At 49.5% G+C, this 20,345-nt stretch overlaps 1 protein-coding gene across 3 annotated transcripts in view; it reads left to right on the top strand.

The window, feature by feature from the left end:
* The window catches only part of PLEKHB1 (pleckstrin homology domain containing B1), a 112,969-nt gene that overhangs the window by 17,687 nt on the left and 74,937 nt on the right, over positions 1-20,345 (top strand). Inside the window, exon 1 of one of the 3 annotated variants that reach the window (XM_073661275.1) lies at positions 15,786-15,981. The exons of the other annotated variants lie outside the window; for them this stretch is intronic. The gene's annotated coding sequence lies outside the window, so the exon portion shown is untranslated. Of the gene's footprint in view, positions 1-15,785; positions 15,982-20,345 lie in introns of those variants that run through there. 3 annotated transcript variants of the gene reach the window in all.

Genomic DNA, 20,345 nt, shown 5'->3' with positions numbered 1-20,345 from the left:
CCTGTATGACCTCCCTACAACGCCTGGGCATGCTCCTGATGAGGCTGAGTATTGTGTGTGGCCTCCACGTGCCTGTATGACCTCCCTACAACGCCTGGGCATGCTCCTGATGAGGCTGAGTATTGTGTGTGGCCTCCACGTGCCTGTATGACCTCCCTACAACGCCTGGGCATGCTCCTGATGAGGCTGAGTATTGTGTGTGGCCTCCACGTGCCTGTATGACCTCCCTACAACGCCTGGGCATGCTCCTGATGAGGCTGAGTATTGTGTGTGGCCTCCACGTGCCTGTATGACCTCCCTACAACGCCTGGGCATGCTCCTGATGAGGCTGAGTATTGTGTGTGGCCTCCACGTGCCTGTATGACCTCCCTACAACGCCTGGGCATGCTCCTGATGAGGCTGAGTATTGTGTGTGGCCTCCACGTGCCTGTATGACCTCCCTACAACGCCTGGGCATGCTCCTGATGAGGCTGAGTATTGTGTGTGGCCTCCACGTGCCTGTATGACCTCCCTACAACGCCTGGGCATGCTCCTGATGAGGCTGAGTATTGTGTGTGGCCTCCACGTGCCTGTATGACCTCCCTACAACGCCTGGGCATGCTCCTGATGAGGCTGAGTATTGTGTGTGGCCTCCACGTGCCTGTATGACCTCCCTACAACGCCTGGGCATGCTCCTGATGAGGCTGAGTATTGTGTGTGGCCTCCACGTGCCTGAATGACCTCCCTACAACGCCTGGGCATGCTCCTGATGAGGCTGAGTATTGTGTGTGGCCTCCACGTGCCTGTATGACCTCCCTACAACGCCTGGGCATGCTGCTGATGAGGCTGAGTATTGTGTGTGGCCTCCACATGCCTGTATGACCTCCCTACAACGCCTGGGCATGCTCCTGATGAGGCTGAGTATTGTGTGTGGCCTCCACGTGCCTGTATGACCTCCCTACAACGCCTGGGCATGCTCCTGATGAGGCTGAGTATTGTGTGTGGCCTCCACGTGCCTGTATGACCTCCCTACAACGCCTGGGCATGCTCCTGATGAGGGTGAGTATTGTGTGTGGCCTCCACGTGCCTGTATGACCTCCCTACAACGCCTGGGCATGCTCCTGATGAGGCTGAGTATTGTGTGTGGCCTCCACGTGCCTGTATGACCTCCCTACAACGCCTGGGCATGCTCCTGATGAGGCTGAGTATTGTGTGTGGCCTCCACGTGCCTGTATGACCTCCCTACAACGCCTGGGCATGCTCCTGATGAGGCTGAGTATTGTGTGTGGCCTCCACGTGCCTGTATGACCTCCCTACAACGACTGGGCATGCTCCTGATGAGGCTGAGTATTGTGTGTGGCCTCCACCTGTCTGTATGAGCTCCCTACAACGCCTGGGCACGCTCCTGATGAGGCTGAGTATTGTGTGTGGCCTCCACGTGCCTGTATGACCTCCCTACAACGCCTGGGCATGCTCCTGATGAGGCTGAGTATTGTGTGTGGCCTCCACGTGCCCGTATGAGCTCCCTACAACGCCTGGGCACGCTCTTGATGAGGCTGAGTATTGTGTGTGGCCTCCACGTGCCCGTATGACCTCCCTACAACGCCTGGGCATGCTCCTGATGAGGCTGAGTATTGTGTGTGGCCTCCACGTGCCTGTATGACCTCCCTACAACGCCTGGGCATGCTCCTGATGAGGCTGAGTATTGTGTGTGGCCTCCACGTGCCCGTATGAGCTCCCTACAACGCCTGGGCACGCTCTTGATGAGGCTGAGTATTGTGTGTGGCCTCCACGTGCCCGTATGACCTCCCTACAACGCCTGGGCATGCTCCTGATGAGGCTGAGTATTGTGTGTGGCCTCCACGTGCCTGTATGACCTCCCTACAACGCCTGGGCATGCTCCTGATGAGGCTGAGTATTGTGTGTGGCCTCCACGTGCCTGTATGACCTCCCTACAACGCCTGGGCATGCTCCTGATGAGGCTGAGTATTGTGTGTGGCCTCCACGTGCCTGTATGACCTCCCTACAACGCCTGGGCATGCTCCTGATGAGGCTGAGTATTGTGTGTGGCCTCCACGTGCCTGTATGACCTCCCTACAACGCCTGGGCATGCTCCTGATGAGGCTGAGTATTGTGTGTGGCCTCCACGTGCCTGTATGACCTCCCTACAACGCCTGGGCATGCTCCTGATGAGGCTGAGTATTGTGTGTGGCCTCCACGTGCCTGTATGACCTCCCTACAACGCCTGGGCATGCTCCTGATGAGGCTGAGTATTGTGTGTGGCCTCCACGTGCCTGTATGACCTCCCTACAACGCCTGGGCATGCTCCTGATGAGGCTGAGTATTGTGTGTGGCCTCCACGTGCCTGTATGACCTCCCTACAACGCCTGGGCATGCTCCTGATGAGGCTGAGTATTGTGTGTGGCCTCCACGTGCCTGTATGACCTCCCTACAACGCCTGGGCATGCTCCTGATGAGGCTGAGTATTGTGTGTGGCCTCCACGTGCCTGTATGACCTCCCTACAACGCCTGGGCATGCTCCTGATGAGGCTGAGTATTGTGTGTGGCCTCCACGTGCCTGTATGACCTCCCTACAACGCCTGGGCATGCTCCTGATGAGGCTGAGTATTGTGTGTGGCCTCCACGTGCCTGAATGACCTCCCTACAACGCCTGGGCATGCTCCTGATGAGGCTGAGTATTGTGTGTGGCCTCCACGTGCCTGTATGACCTCCCTACAACGCCTGGGCATGCTGCTGATGAGGCTGAGTATTGTGTATGGCCTCCACATGCCTGTATGACCTCCCTACAACGCCTGGGCATGCTCCTGATGAGGCTGAGTATTGTGTGTGGCCTCCACGTGCCTGTATGACCTCCCTACAACGCCTGGGCATGCTCCTGATGAGGCTGAGTATTGTGTGTGGCCTCCACGTGCCTGTATGACCTCCCTACAACGCCTGGGCATGCTCCTGATGAGGGTGAGTATTGTGTGTGGCCTCCACGTGCCTGTATGACCTCCCTACAACGCCTGGGCATGCTCCTGATGAGGCTGAGTATTGTGTGTGGCCTCCACGTGCCTGTATGACCTCCCTACAACGCCTGGGCATGCTCCTGATGAGGCTGAGTATTGTGTGTGGCCTCCACGTGCCTGTATGACCTCCCTACAACGCCTGGGCATGCTCCTGATGAGGCTGAGTATTGTGTGTGGCCTCCACGTGCCTGTATGACCTCCCTACAACGACTGGGCATGCTCCTGATGAGGCTGAGTATTGTGTGTGGCCTCCACCTGTCTGTATGAGCTCCCTACAACGCCTGGGCACGCTCCTGATGAGGCTGAGTATTGTGTGTGGCCTCCACGTGCCTGTATGACCTCCCTACAACGCCTGGGCATGCTCCTGATGAGGCTCAGTATTGTGTGTGGCCTCCACGTGCCTGTATGACCTCCCTACAACACCTGGGCATGCTCCTGATGAGGCTGAGTATTGTGTGTGGCCTCCACATGCCTGTATGACCTCCCTACAACGCCTGGGCATGCTCCTGATGAGGCTCAGTATTGTGTGTGGCCTCCACGTGCCTGTATGACCTCCCTACAACGCCTGGACATGCTCCTGATGAGGCTGAGTATTGTGTGTGGTCTCCACGTGCCTGTATGACCTCCCTACAACGCCTGGGCATGCTCCTGATGAGGTTGCGGATGGTCTCCTGTGGGATCTCCTCCCAGACCTGGACTAAAGCATCCGCCAACTCCTGGACAGTGTGTGGTGCAACGTGACGTTGGTGGATGGAGCGAGACATGATGTCCCAGATGTGCTCAATCGGATTCAGGTCTGGGGAACGGGCGGCCAGTCCATAGCTTCAATGCCTTCATCTTGCAGGAACTGCTGACACACTCCAGCCACATGAGGTCTGTTATTGTCCTGCATTAGGAGGAACCCAGGGCCAACCCACCAGCATATGGTCTCACAAGGGGTCTGAGGATCTCATCTCGGTACCTAATGGCAGTCAGGCTACCTCTGGCAAGCACATGGAGGGCTGTGCGGCCCTCCAAAGAAATGCCACCCCACACCATTACTGACCCACTGCCAAACCGGTCATGCTGAAGGATGTTGCAGGCAGCAGATCGCTCTCCACGGCGTCTCCAGACTCCGTCACGTCTGTCACATGTGCTCAGTGTGAACCTGCTTTCATCTGTGAAGAGCACAGGGCGCCAGTGGCGACTTTGCCAATCCTGGTGTTCTGTGGCAAATGCCAAGCGTCCTGCACGGTGTTGGGCTGTGAGCACAACCCCCATCTGTGGACGTCAGGCCCTCATACCACCCTCATGGAGTCGGTGTCTAACCGTTTGTGCAGACACATGCACATTTGTGGCCTGCTGGAGGTCATTTTGCAGGGCTCTGGCAGTGCTCCTGTAAGCCGAGTACCGAGGGGGTTCTCAGGATACGACAAAGTCACAGACAAGGAAGATGACCCAGACAATTTATCCCCAGAAAATACGTTTTTACTGCATCAAGAGGGAGCTACATTAAACTACACCCACAACGTATACAAATCCAAACACTCAACCTAGAGTTGGGACTATTATGCTGTACGGCAGGGCAGCCCACGATATGTACTGCAGAATATAAAAACTATTAATACTCGAACCAGGAACAATTTCCGTGAATACGAGGCCTGGGCTGCCCGCGGTGCAACACAGCAGTTTACAATCTTATAACTTCTAAATATCCCGGCTTCCTGAAGCGCTTAGTGTACACATTCACGTTTTAACAGCAGCTGCTCCAACAGGACTTTGGATCAGGGACTTTTACGATAGCAATGTTCATAGCTGCCTTTCAAGCACCTTACTATGTAAAACAAGTCTGTCCGTAAGGTTCAAAGGTACTCAATTATATAGCACGTGAGGTACGGCCACACCGCACTAGATACTCAGGAGTCCAGCATAAAATAAAAAATAAAAGTCTAAATATCAACAAGATCCCGGGCTCCGTTAGTGGGGAAAGTTCTGGCCTGCGCAAAAACACCGTCTAACTAACTGACTAGCTATATAGAGGCCTCTGATCTGACTTTGGTATAGCGCCAAAAAAATGTAGTTGCGTGCACGGTTACCCTCTATAATGATGCCGAGGGCCCTGAATCTCTTACAGACCCGGGTCTGACTCGTCAAGTGCTAGCCGGCAGCTGAGGGGGCTTCCTTCCCAAACAGGGGTATATCCATCCAGACGACCGTCACTCCTCACGTGGTCCTCCGGCTGTACTCGCCCACCTTTGCCATCTGCGGTCCTTTTCCATCCGACAAAATGGCGGCGCCGTCTCCTCTCTCTCCTCCTGCACTGTGCACTCCAACTGATTAACTGACAAAAAAAAAAAAGGTTGCAGAGAGTAGTAAGGAAACAGCGACCTCCTGTGGTCACGTGACGCCATTGCAGCTTATACATATCATACATCTATATAATTGTCTTATCCCGTCTGTCTGTCTGTCTTTCTGTCCTGGAAATCCCGCGTCGCTCATTGGTCCGGCAGCGGCCAATCAGCGCCGCAGGATTTCTGAAAAAAGATGGCGGCCGTTAGCGGCTCATTTGGCGGACGGAGGTCAGTGGCGATGCAGCGGGGAGATGAGCGGCGCTAGCAGCACAACTACCCCTACCGGCGCCGCTGACCTCCATGCGGCTAACATCGGAAGATCAGCGGCTTGGCCCGCTGATCTCCCGACAGCAAGTGTGAACGGAGGACCGGGGAGCGGCGCCGCCGGTCGGGATGCTTCTGCTGCGAGTAGCCGCTCATCTCCCGGCTTCTCGCAGCAGAAGGAGCCGCACAGGCAGCGCCGCTCCCCGGTCCTCGCTAATACGGAGCCGCACAAGCAGCGCCGCTCCCGGGCCCACACTAATACGACGCTGATTGTTTGCGGTGGCCGGCCGCGACCAATCAGAGAGATGGGCGGCAAATTTAAACGCCGCTGTGCTGCTTGGTCGCGGTGGCCGGCCGTGACCAATGATCGAGATGGGCAGCAAATTTAAACGCCGCTTTGCTGATTAATCGCGGCCGGCCACCGCGACTAATCAGCGAGATGGGTGGCAAATTTAAACGGCGCTCTGCTGATTGGTCGCGGCCGCCAGCCGCGACCAATCAGCGAGATTGGCGCCAAACTTAAACAACGCTCTGCTGATTGGTCGCGGCCGCCGGCGACCGCTACCAATCAGCGAGATTGGCGCCAAATTTAAACAACACTCTGCTGATTGGTCGCTGACGGCAGACGCGACCAATCAGCGAGATTGGCGCCAAATTTAAACAACGCTCTGCTGATTGGTTGCGGTGGCCGGCCGCGACCAATCAGCGATTTTGGTGCCAATTTGAAACACCGCTCTGCTGATTGGTCGCGGTCGCCGGCCGCGACCAATCAGCAATATTGGCGCCAAATTTAAACACCGCTCTGCTGATTGGTCGCGGTCGCTGGCCGTGACCAATCAGCAGTATTGGCGCCAGATTTAAACCTCGTTCTGCTGATTAGTCGCAACCACCGGCCGTGACCAATCATCAATATTGGCGCCAAATTTAAACACCGCTTCGCTGATTGGTCGTGGTGGCCGGCCACGACCAATCAGCGATATTGGCGCCATATTTAAACACCGCTCTGCTCATTGGTCGCGGTTACCGGTCACGAATAACCAGCATTATTGGCGACAAATTTAAACACCGCTCTGCTGATTAGTCGCGGCCGTGACCAATCACCATTATTAGCGCCAAATTTAAATAACGCTCTGCTGATTGGTCGCGACCGCCGGCCACAACCAATCAGCATTATTTCCGCCAAATTTAAACCCCGCTCTGCTGATTGGTCGCGTTCGCTGGCCGCGACCAATCAGCATTATTAGCGCCAAATTTAAACCCCGCTCTGCTGATTAGTCGCGACCGCCGGCCGTGACCAATCTGCGATATAGGTGCCAAATTTTAACACCGCTTTGCTAATTGGTCGCGGTTGCCGGCCTCGACCAATCAGCGATTTTGGCGCCAAATTTAAATACCGCTCTGCTGATTGCGCCCGGTCGGCCGCATACCTATTCTAGAATACCCGATGCATTAGAATCGGGCCACCATCTAGTTAGCATATATAAATGGATGAGCTGATATCTGCAGGAAACAAGGTTTATATTCATGTGAACACTGGTGGGTCAGCATATATCTCCATCCCTGAAGCGCAGGACTGCTGTCCCACCATCCTACATGCCACCCCACTAGTGATTGACGTCCTCGGAATCCCCCCCCCATACAAACTCATCGTGTCCATAGCGCTATGGAGGCACCCCGGCGTTGAACCTGCTCGTTCTACGCAATATCGTAGGCTCAGTGGCGTCATACACAGGCACCGGGTGAGGGGCTGTTGACTGTATAACCTCCTCCGGGGATGGCAAACATGTCGTGGCCGGGACCCCACTCGGGATCAAAACGGGGGTATCCCACCACTCATCCTCTAATAACGGTTCCTCAGCATTTGTGTCCGGAGTATGCACTTCCTTTACAGCCACGGGCTCTTCAAAAGTGCAACATCTCAGCATGTTACGGTGAAGGTTCCTTGAGGGCTCCCCTGTCCCCATCAGTTCCACTTCATAAACTGGAATAGACGGATCAACCCTCCTCTTCATTGTGTATGGGACCGCCTCCCATCGCCCATCCAGTTTCCCCGATGGCCGTTTGGCTTTTACCATAACCCGATCACCTGGGGCATACTCATCCCACCGTACGGGCCGTGGGTTGGGATGCACCACTCGTCTCAAACGCTCCCCCACAACCCTATGTACCGCCCTCAGAACCCAGACGTGTTTTCTCCTCTGGTCGGGGCCAGACCTTAATTCTCACCCACTCTCTTACTTTTTGAATGTCTCGGCACTCACCCTGAACTCTCTCCTAATCCGTAAGTGTTTTCCCCGGCATCATCGTCATCCCGGACGCCACCCCACTTGAATGGGTCACGTTCCGCAACAGGGGCAACAGACCGAGATTCGGGGTTTCAGTGTCTTCTAACTCTTCATCGACACTCTGAGTTGCTAGCCCTACAGGAACCCGAGAGAGGACGTCTGCATTGCAGTTCTCTCTCCCTGACCGGAATCGAATGCGATACTGGTACTTGGAGAGTCGGGCCAGCCATCTCTGTTCGAGGGCCCCTAGTTTAGCATTTTCCAAGTGTGCTAATGGGTTATTGTCTGTCATTACGGTCACCTCAGCACCTGTCAAGTACTCAGCGAACCGTTCTGTCATGGCCCACACCAACACCAATAGTTCCAATTTGAAGGAACTATAGTTATCAGGGTTACTTTCCGAATCCCTCAAAGCTCTGCTGCCATAAGCAATCACCCTTTCGCGACCGTCTTGTACCTGAGACAGCACAGCTCCCAGACCATGCAAACTTCCATCAGTGTACAACAAAAATGGGGCATCAAATCGTGCATAGGCTAAGACCGGAGCACTGGTCAAGGCCTTCTTCACAGCCGCAAATGCTTCTTGTTGTCGGTGTCCCCATTCGATGGGCTGAGTTTTAGGTCCTGCTTTGACGCCTCTCAGCAACTCGTTTATCGGGCCGACCAGATGGGCAAACTTGGGTACAAATCTTCGATAATACCCGGCCAGTCCAAGGAAGGCTCGCACCTCCCGTAGCGTGTTTGGACGAGGCCAGTTCAGAACTGCCTCTACTTTGCTCGTGGCAGGCTGTACCCCTTCTGAAGTGATTACATGTCCTAGGTACTCTATCCGACGTCGGAATAATTGGCACTTTTTAGGCCTGATCTTAAGGCCATGGTTCCGTAGTCGTTCTAGGACCTGTCGCAGCTTTTGAAGGTGATCCTCGAAGGAGGTTCCAAACACTACCACGTCGTCTAAGTATATACCGACTCGAAGTTGAGATTGCCCAAACAGTGCTCCATCAAGCGCTGAAAGGTGCCTGGTGCGTTAGACAGGCCAAAAGGCAGCCGATTAAACTCAAAGAGTCCCATAGGTAGGATGGAAGCTGTCTTTGCTTTGTCTTTCTCAGCGACCGGCACCTGCCAATATCCACTGGCCAAATCAAGAGTTGAGAAAAATTTTGCATGACTCAGGGCGGACAATGATTCTTCAATCCGTGGAAGGCGGTATGCATCCTGGACGGTCTGTGCATTCAAATTTTGATAATCCACGCAAAACCAGAGAGACCCGTCCTTCTTCCGCACCAAGACCACTGGGGTTGCCCAGGGACTTTGACTTTCTCGAATCACCCGATTCTCCAGCATACTTGCCACCATGTCCTTCACCTCCTGATATATTTTAGGTGGTATCTGCCGGTATCGTTCCCTGACTCGCATGGCATCACCGGTGGGGATCTCATGCTCAATGGCGGAGGCACACCCAAAGTCTTCGTCATGTCGTGAGAACGCCTCCTGGAATTCCCAAAGAGTGTCTTCCAGGAGTTTCTGTTGCCCCAGGGTTAGGGTACGCCAGTCCACTCCCATTCGACTCATAATCACGGAACCATTCCAATCCGCCGTCGGGAGCTCCTTCTGTCGAACTTTTATGGCAAAGGTCCAAGCGCATTTCCTGTCAGGCCGCAGCATGAAATCTTCCCGTCGCTTGACCTTCCTGTTGAGTACCTATACTTCAGCCAATAGTGTCCTCCTAGGAATAATTATCTCAGTGTCTAGGACATTAATGCAGCGTATGGGTACGCAGTCATCTTTTACAGTAGCGAGGGTTCGAGCCACCAGTGGTCGGGTAGGCGTGTCTACTCGGTTGGCAGGCTCAATCAGGACTTCCATCCCATTCAACCGTTGTCCAGTCCCCACGGGTAGCATCAATAACTTCTCCTGTCGTGGTGGAATCTTTACCGGTCCTCCAGGGGGCACTCTCACCTGTCCAACAGGCCAACCACTCCTGATGTTCTTCTGCAGCTTACAGCTCTGCAACTTTCTGAGTCGGCCGGTGCGTAGTGGCCTGCTGCCAATAGTTAGGACCTTCTTTGGAATATAGACAATGATCCAAGTCTCTCAACACATTCATTCCCAGCGTTACATCTAATCCCATCCGGGGCATGTGATTCACCAGCACGATCCCCTTCTTACCGATGTTCTGTCCAAACAGATGGACCCGCATCCAGACTATCCCTCGCACATTCATCTCGCAATTGTTAGCGGCCATCAGTCTAATGATACTCCCATCTTCTGGCTTCATCATGTGTCCAAAGTTTCTCTGGAAGAATTCCAGAGGCATAATGGTACATTCTGACCCGGTATCAACTAGGCAGCGCACACGTCGGCCTTCTAACTCCGCTTCCATTATGGGGCTACTGGCATACAGGTCATGTTCCTCACGCACTGGGCTCGGCATTTGGTAGACCGCCACAGGTTGCCGATCTACTGCGGCGGGCTGAAGTTTAACGCTGATTCAGGTCTCATAAGGCTATGGCACTCTCGAACCGTGTGGCCATACTGTCTGCAGTACCAGCATTGACGTCCACGGCGGCGCTGGGCCTCTGTAGTGCCGTACCCCCTCGCGACTCCTTTCTCTTGCCGAACCTGTTGTAGGGGTTCGAGGTTGCGATGCTATGGGTGGTGCTTGGGGTGGTCGAGCCCTCACTTCGGCTATCCCTAGGCGGAGTTCTGGCATTTGTTCCTGCAGGGTCGTGGTCAAGGCCCGGAGAGCCTCCCTCATGGCCACTGTTTCTCCTGATTCCACTTGAGGTTCTGCGATTTGGGCACTGCTCACTGATTTGTTTACCACCGGGTTGATTTCTTTTTCTCTTTCCAGAGCGGCCACTTAGCTATCATCAAATGTCATAACTGGATTGCTCCGAGTTATCTCTCTGAGCTTGCCACGCAAAGACTCACTACTAATACCTGCAATAAACTGATCTCTCAGGAGTTGGTCTAACTCCTGAGATGCACCCAGGCCTGTGGCGTCCTTCCTCCGAATCTCCTGTACCGCGTCTTGGAGAGCGTTTGCATACCGCATCAGTGTCTCCTCCTCGCCCTGCGGCCTGTTGAAGAAACTACTCCTCAGCTGGGTCACCTGTATAAAGGACCCATCAACCCTCTCCAGTATCGCGAATATCTTCTCCACAGTGTCTCTCTCAGGCTCAGAGCGCACCATCAGCGTCCGCCTAGCATCCCCCTCCAGTGCGCTCAGGGCCACCTCTGCCTGCGCTTCTGGTGCCAGATTACACAACTTAACCACGCTTCGGACCCTCTCTTTCCAATCCTGTAGGTCTATATTACTACCGTCAAACTTAGCCATGCGGTGAATTAACGCCCCCGCGGGTAGATACTCTACACGAGCAGGAGGGGGGGGAACAGGTCGCTCGAACACCATCGGGGCCACCTGGCCCGATATCGCTGAAAGGTCCAGGGCTGGGGCCTGTGCTGGTGCAGTTGGCGTGGAGGCACCATCTCCCGCCGCGTCCCCGTTCATAACGATCGTCGTATCCTGCCGACTACGCCAAATTGTAAGCCGAGTACCGAGGGGGTTCTCAGGATACGACAAAGTCACAGACAAGGAAGATGACCCAGACAATTTATCCCCAGAAAATACGTTTTTACTGCATCAAGAGGGAGCTACATTAAACTACACCCACAACGTATACAAATCCAAACACTCAACCTAGAGTTGGGACTATTATGCTGTACGGCAGGGCAGCCCACGATATGTACTGCAGAATATAAAAACTATTAATACTCGAACCAGGAACAATTTCCGTGAATACGAGGCCTGGGCTGCCCGCGGTGCAACACAGCAGTTTACAATCTTATAACTTCTAAATATCCCGGCTTCCTGAAGCGCTTAGTGTACACATTCACGTTTTAACAGCAGCTGCTCCAACAGGACTTTGGATCAGGGACTTTTACGATAGCAATGTTCATAGCTGCCTTTCAAGCACCTTACTATGTAAAACAAGTCTGTCCGTAAGGTTCAAAGGTACTCAATTATATAGCACGTGAGGTACGGCCACACCGCACTAGATACTCAGGAGTCCAGCATAAAATAAAAAATAAAAGTCTAAATATCAACAAGATCCCGGGCTCCGTTAGTGGGGAAAGTTCTGGTCTGCGCAAAAACACCGTCTAACTAACTGACTAGCTATATAGAGGCCTCTGATCTAACTTTGGTTTATGCGCCAAAAAAATGTAGTTGCGTGCACGGTTACCCTCTATAATGATGCCGAGGGCCCTGAATCTCTTACAGACCCGGGTCTGACTCGTCAGGTGCTAGCAGGCAGCTGAGGGGGCTTCCTTCCCAAACAGGGGTATATCCATCCAGACGACCGTCACTCCTCACGTGGTCCTCCGGCTGTACTCGCCCACCTTTGCCATCTGCAGTCCTTTTCCATCCGACAAAATGGTGGCGCCGTCTCCTCTCTCTCCTCCTGCACTGTGCACTCCAACTGACTAACTGACAAAAAAAAAAAACGTTGCAGAGAGTAGTAAGGAAACAGCGACCTCCTGTGGTCACATGACGCCATTGCAGCTTATACATATCATACATTAGCATATGTGAATGGATGAGCTGATATCTGCAGGAAACAAGGTTTATATTCATGTGAACACTGGTGGGTCAGCATATATCTCCAGCCCTGAAGCGCCGGACTGCTGTCCCACCATCCTACACTCCTCCTGTTCCTCCTTGCGCAAAGGAGGAGGTAATGGTCCTGCTGCTGGGTTGTTGCCCTCCTATGGCTCCCTCCACGTCTCCTGGTAGCGCCTCCAGCCTCTGGACACTGTGCTGACAGACACAGCAAACCTTCTTGCCACAGCTCGCACTGATGTGCCATCCTGGATGAGCTGCACTACCTGAGCAACTTCTGTGGGTTGTATTGTAGACACCGCCTCATGCTACTGTACCTCTAGGGGTGAGAGCAATGGCAAAATGCAAAAGTGACCAAAACAACAGCCAAAAAGGATGAGAACAGAGAAATGGTCTGTGGTCACCACCTGCAGAACCGCTCCTTTATAGGGGGTATCTTGCTAATTGCCGATCATTTCTACCAGTTGTCTGTTCCATTTGCTCAACAGCAGGAGACATTGATACACAATCAGTGTTGCTTCATAACTGGACAGGTGGATTTCACAGAAGTGTGATTGACTTGGAGTTACATTGTGTTTAAGTGTTCCCTTTATTTTTTTGAGCAGTATATAATGACATAAACAGCGTCAGGTGTCGGCTGCCCCAGGTTCTCATAGACAGAGATTACACAACGCTGCAATGTGGATGATACCGGGATAAAGCTCCGGATCTGCAGCCGTCTATTAATATCCAACCATTACTGCACCAATGATTGGCTCTAAGACACACTGTAATCTCTGCTGTACTGGACCATATCTCACACCTAAGTCCCAAATGTACATCAGCAGAATAGTGAGTGCAGCTCTGGAGTATAATACAGGATGTAACTCAGGATCAGTACAGGGTCAGTAATGTAATGTATGTACACAGTGACTGCACCAGCAGAATAGTGAGTGCAGCTCTGGAGTATAATACAGGATGTAACTCAGGATCAGTAATGTAATGTATGTACACAGTGACTGCACCAGCAGAATAGTGAGTGCAGCTCTTGAGTATAATACAAGATGTAACTCAGGATCAGTACAGGATCAGTAATGTAATGTATGTACACAGTGACTGCACCAGCAGAATAGTGAGTGCAGCTCTGGAGTATAATACAGGATGTAACTCAGGATCAGCAATGTAATGTATGTACACAGTGACTGCATCAGCAGAATAGTAAGTGCAGCTCTGGAGTATAATACAGGATGTAACTCAGGATCAGCAATGTAATGTATGTACACAGTGACTGCATCAGCAGAATAGTGAGTGCAGCTCTGGAGTATAATACAGGATGTAACTCAGGATCAGCAATGTAATGTATGTACACAGTGACTGCATCAGCAGAATAGTGAGTGCAGCTCTGGAGCATAATACAGGATGTAACTCAGGATCAGTAATGTAATGTATGTACACAGTGACTGCACCAGCAGAATAACGAGTGCAGCTCTGGAGTATAATACATAATGCAACTCAGGATCAGTAATGTAATGTATGTACACAGTGACTGCACCAGCAGAATAACGAGTGCAGCTCTGGAGTATAATACATAATGCAACTCAGGATCAGTAATGTAATGTATGTACACAGTGACTGCACCAGCAGAATAGTGAGTGCAGCTCTGGAGTATAATACAGGATGTAACTCAGGATCAGCAATGTAATGTATGTACACAGTGACTGCATCAGCAGAATAGTGAGTGCAGCTCTGGAGTATAATACAGGATGTAACTCAGGATCAGTAATGTAATGTATGTACACAGTGACTGCACCAGCAGAATAACGAGTGCAGCTCTGGAGTATAATACAGGATGTAACTCAGGATCAGTAATGTAATGTATGTACACAGTGACTGCACCAGCAGAATAGTGAGTGCAGCTCTGGGGTATAATACAGGATGTAACTCAGGATCAGTAATGTAATGTATGTACACAGTGACTGCACCAGCAGAATAGTGAGTGCAGCTCTGGAGTATAATACAGGATGTAACTCAGGATCAGTAATGTAATGTATGTACACAGTGACTGCACCAGCAGAATAGTGAGTGCAGCTCTGGAGTATAATACAGGCTGTAACTCAGGATCAGTAATGTAATGTATGTACACAGTGACTGCACCAGCAGAATAGTGAGTGCAGCTCTAGGGTATAATACAGGATGTAACTCAGGATCAGTAATGTAACGTATGTACACAGTGACTGCACCAGCAGAATAGTGAGTGCAGCTCTGGAGTATAATACAGGATGTAACTCAGGATCAGTAATGTAATGTATGTACACAGTGACTGCACCAGCAGAATATTGAGTGCAGCTCTGGAGTATAATACAGGATGTAACTCAGGATCAGTAATGTAATGTATGTACACAGTGACTGCACCAGCAGAATAGTGAGTGCAGCTCTGGAGTATAATACATTAGGTAACTCAGGATCAGTAATGTAATGTATGTACACAGTGACTGCACCAGCAGAATAGTGAGTGCAGCTCTGGAGTATAATACAGGATGTAACTCAGGATCAGTAATGTAATGTATGTACACAGTGACTGCACCAGCAGAATAGTGAGTGCAGCTCTGGAGTATAATACAGGATGTAACTCAGGATCAGTACAGGATCAGTAATGTAATGTATGTACACAGTGGCTGCACCAGCAGAATAGTGAGTGCAGCTCTGGAGTATAATACAGGAGGTAACTCAGGATCGGTAATGTAATGTATGTACACAGTGACTGCACCAGCAGAATAGTGAGTGCAGCTCTGGAGTATAATACAGAAGGTAACTCAGGATCGGTAATGTAATGTATGTACACAGTGACTGCACCAGCAGAATAGTGAGTGCAGCTCTGGAGTATAATACAGAAGGTAACTCAGGATCGGTAATGTAATGTATGTACACAGTGACTGCACCAGCAGAATAGTGAGCGTAGCTCCGGAGTTCTATTTTCTAATTCTGTACAATCCTTACTATACATGTAGTGACCGGTACACTGTACATTTTGTGTTATTTTAGCTCCAGCGTCACGCTTAATCCCCATCAGCCGTTCCTTCCCTACTACCTGTAACATATAAGCTTTTTATAAATGAGTCTAGAAGGGCATTCTGGTATTTTTAGTCCCACTGCAGTTATATATCCAGCTCTGGGCTAATCCCCGGCGCTCCGTCTCCCATCACTCACAGATTACACACGGAATAAGAGGATCAGATCTGTTCTCAGTTTACACAACAAGTATCACTGGACGCTGCCTCTTCTCGAACAGACCAGAACGGTTTCCCTCTGGATGATGGGAGTGGTAGTCCAGAGGCTGGAACACAACATGTCCATCGGATTATCTGTTTCAAGGTGTAGACTATAACTCCCATCATGCACCACTTAATCCTACCTGAAGCCTTTAGTATTTAAAAATCCCAGATACGTCATAGAGAGCAAAGACAGAGAAGAGAAGAGGCTGCGGAGCACAGGTAGGGGCTGCCCATGGGGCTGTGGGTGCAGGGGGCCCTATGATAGGGGTCCTTAAAGGGACACTACAGTTGCAGAGGATTTCTGATCTATTTGCAATGTAGGTGAATACAATTTATTGTTCTCTGTTATCAGTCACTCTAGGCTGCTTTTTTTTATCAACTATCTCCATTGCCTGTTGAAACAATTGCATCAATCACTCCGGCACTGTTATAAGAGGCTGAATTAGGGATCACCGTCCCTTTAAATACATTTTTTAGCACAAAGTATAATACATGAATCTGAAGTTAGAGGGAGAACAACAAGTCTCAGCATAGTCTGGTAAGAAGTTGAGTAAAGATTTCCCCAGAAACTTTATAAACTTTGTATTTCGATTCCTCACCATTTCCAAGAGCTCTGCTTGCTGGAAGTGAACAGGAACATTTACATCAAGAAGCTAAAATCCTGTACAGAAGTAATGTTTGTCACTGCTGAGGGTCCGTCACAGTTGTATCCAGACAGACAACCTTCTTTCTGTTGACTCCGGGCTGATACATTTTACCTGCACTGATACATTGTAACAGATCATCAGATTGTGATCGCTCTTTGATCACTTGTTGTTTTTGACTGTCACACGCTATTCCGGCTGTTCTGCATCATGTGAGAGAGAAGTAAATAAAACTATAAGCTGAAGATTCCGGTTCTCCCGGGTTCATTTTTTGACGTCTTTTATCTTCCGTCTAATCCTATTTTTTTAAGTTGAGATCATTAGTGACCTTCTGGATCAGCGATGCAAAAACTGCACCTTTTTTTTTATTAATTTGATTTTATTAAAGCCCAATTATCTTTTATAGATGTTTTCCTCGCCTGCACATTGCTGGCTGCAGAATGACTTTACTGAGATTCCATCAGCGAGCTCATTCTGATACAGTTTATATCTCATTTTCCTTCTTTTGAGCTCCTTTCAGCTGATTTAGGTCCATAAAGTTCAGCTCCACTTGGATGTGGACATAAATCGGCAAGGAAGAGCTCAGAAAAAGACAGATAAGTACCCCGAATCCTCAATATTGGCAAAGTGGGCGCTGGAAGTAAGGTGCACTAAATTGGTGATCAGTCACACGAAATATTTATCAGACTTTGATTTCTCTTTTGTTCATTTATTTTTACATTGTGAATTGATAAAAAATAAACTGTTACCTGCTCTGTTTATGAAAGCTTCTTACATAACGCCATTTTTCCCAAACCTCCTTTCATCTCCTATCAGAGTAATGGATGTATAGGTTTAGGGGACCTGTTATTTCAGAAAATGCACATGTACATTAGCAGCAATAGACTCTGACCCCATCTATTGTTTACAAGCATCTAATGAGGGTGTGCAAACGTCATTGTAGAGGAGGAGGTGAGCTGTGACATCTCCTATTGTGACTGGTGGATCCTGTGTTATCCACTGTATATAGAGGTGTTATCAGTCATTGTACAGGAGGGGGAGGAGGTGAGCTGTGACATATCCTATTGTGAATGGTGGATCCTGTGTTATCTACTGTACATAGAGGTGTTATCAGTCATTGTACAGGAGGAGGAGGAGGTGAGCTGTAATATCCCCTATTGTGAATGGTGGATCCTGTGTTATCTACTGTATATAGAGGTGTTATCAGTCATTGTACAGGAGGAGGAGGAGGTGAGCTGTGACATCACCTATTGTGACTGGTGGATCCTGTGTTATCTACTGTATATAGAGGTGTTATCAGTCATTGTACATGAGGAGGAGGTGAGCTGTGACATCACCTATTGTGAATGGTGGATCCTGTGTTATCTACTGTATATAGAGGTGTTATCAGTCATTGTACAGGAGGAGGAGGTGAGCTGTGACATCACCTATTGTGAATGGTGGATCCTGTGTTATCTACTGTATATAGAGGTGTTATCAGTCATTGTACAGGAGGAGGAGGTGAGCTGTGACATCACCTATTGTGAATGGTGGATCCTGTGTTATCTACTGTATATAGAGGTGTTATCAGTCATTGTACAGGAGGAGGAGGTGAGCTGTGATATCACCTATTGTGAATGGTGAATCCTGTGTAAACTACTATATATAGAGGTGTTATCAGTCATTGTACAGGAGGAGGAGGTCGTGAGCTGTGACATCACCTATTGTGAATAGTGGATCCTGTGTTATCTACTGTATATAGAGGTGTTATCAGTCATTATACAGGAGGGGGAGGAGGTGAGCTGTGACATCACCTATTGTGAATGGTGGATCCCGTGTTATCAACTGTATATAGAGGTGTTATCAGTCACTGTACAGGAGGAGGGAGCAGTGACATCACATATTGTGAATGGTGGATCCTGTGTTATCTACTGTATATAGAGGTGTTATCAGTCATTGTACAGATGGAGGAGGAGGTGAGCTGTGACATCACCTATTGTGAATGGTGGATCCCGTGTTATCTGCTGTATATAGAAGTGTTATCAGTCATTGTACAGGAGGAGGAGGTGAGCTGTGACATCACCTATTGTGAATGGTGGATCCCGTGTTATCTGCTGTATATAGAGGTGTTATCAGTCATTGTACAGATGGAGGAGGAGGTGAGCTGTGACATCACCTATTGTGAATGGTGGATCCTGTGTTATCTACTGTATATAGAAGTGTTATCAGTTACTGTACAGGGGGAGGAGGTGAGCTGTGATATCACCTATTGTGACTGGTGGATCCTGTGTTATCTACTGTATATAGAGGTGTTATCAGCAATTGACCAGGAGGAGGAGGAGGTGAGCTGTATCATTTCCAATTATGATTTAGCTTTTTGTATGTTTTTGTGTTATATGAAAAGAAATGACATTTCAGTTTTTTTTTTTATTCTTTTTTAAATACATGTAACACAAAAACTTGATTTATACAGTGGGTGATGTTCTGCTGACATCTTCCCATTACAGTGATCTTCTACCTTGGAGACAATGAAACAATTATATTGGGGGGAGTTGCACTCTGAGCGATTCCCCTGCACAGGTTTGGTATTGACGTCGCTCCCGATACAAGCAGCAGAGCTACTGACAATAACTGACTGCAGGTGTATGCAGAGTACAGACTACAGCACGAGAGGATATGGAGAAAAGTAAATCATTGTGGCAGAAAAGTATCACTGCGGTACTGAAAAATTATATCAAACCCCTGAATACATTCAGCCCCCGGACCAGACCCCTAAAAATAATTCAGACCCCAGAACAGATAATGACATCCAAGAAAAAAATCCCAACAATCTGCTTTATTTAATAACGCGGCCTCATCATCGCGGATAATACAATTACATTTCTCATTATAAATCCTCGGTAGGAGACACGACCGAGCAGCGTTTGGCGCTGACCCCCGTCCGGCCGCCCGCCGTGTAAGTGAATTAACCCTCCTGCAGATTCAATATCAGACACATCATTTTCTGCAAGTGACATAATTAGCGGCTTGTAAATCGTCTTCTTATCTTCTACTGCAGCCGACCACACGTCGTTATATACCATCCCCATCACAAGAGCCATATTAACACTTTCCCTCCGCAGGACGTAATCATATGTGACAGGTGAGACGGCTCCACACAAGGCAGGTGTCGGCTGTATTATGCAGCCTGCACCTGCCTCTAACAGCAGCGATCAGAGCCAGCTCCGATCGCTGCTGTTTATCCACCTGAAGAGAAACTATATATATATATATATATATATATATATATATATATATATATATATATATATATAATCAGGTTTTAGTGCTAAATGTATATATATATTTTTTCTTTTGCAATTTTTTATTTTTCCATAATACAACTTTTATTAAAAATAAAAAATAGAAATTTAATTCATCGTCCTGTTTCAGGAAAATTACACGTACATTAGCAGCAATGAACAGACTCTGTTCCTATCTGTTGTATTGAAGCATCTCATGCGCGTGTGCAGGGGAAGCTGTGATCAGTGGGTCCTGTGTTTTTAGCCATGTATGGAGGTGATATCTGTCATTGTAATCCTGTCTCTGATGATAAGGAGTCTGCTGAAAACGCTTCTTGAAAGGACAGAAAGTAGGAGTGTAAAAAAAAAAGCCCCAGTGGTCAGTGTGAAAATTGCAAGATTACTAATTTGATTTTAATAAACTAAAAAGAGGCGACCGGAGGGTCCCACATGGCAACCCCAAACAACATATCCAAGGGGCCAGAGGACTTCATTGTCCCGACCTGATCTCCCCAAATGTATCCATGGTCTCTTTGATGGTTAATGGAGCACATCCGTATCTTTCCAGTCGGGGCCATATACTCTTAGGCCGGAATCATGTAGAATCCAAATCTGTGTCTCTTTGGATAAAGCCATGCTACCAAGCTGATGGTCTGAGGAGAGTCTGATCTCTGATTCT

This window comes from Phyllobates terribilis, unplaced genomic scaffold, assembly GCF_046119375.1.
Source record: "Phyllobates terribilis strain yellow unplaced genomic scaffold, ASM4611937v1 Scaffold_2__4_contigs__length_985480577, whole genome shotgun sequence".
Classification (NCBI taxonomy): Eukaryota; Metazoa; Chordata; class Amphibia; order Anura; family Dendrobatidae; genus Phyllobates; species Phyllobates terribilis.
The sequence above is the reverse complement of the archived record's forward strand: the minus strand, read 5'-3'. Positions and strand labels throughout refer to the sequence as shown.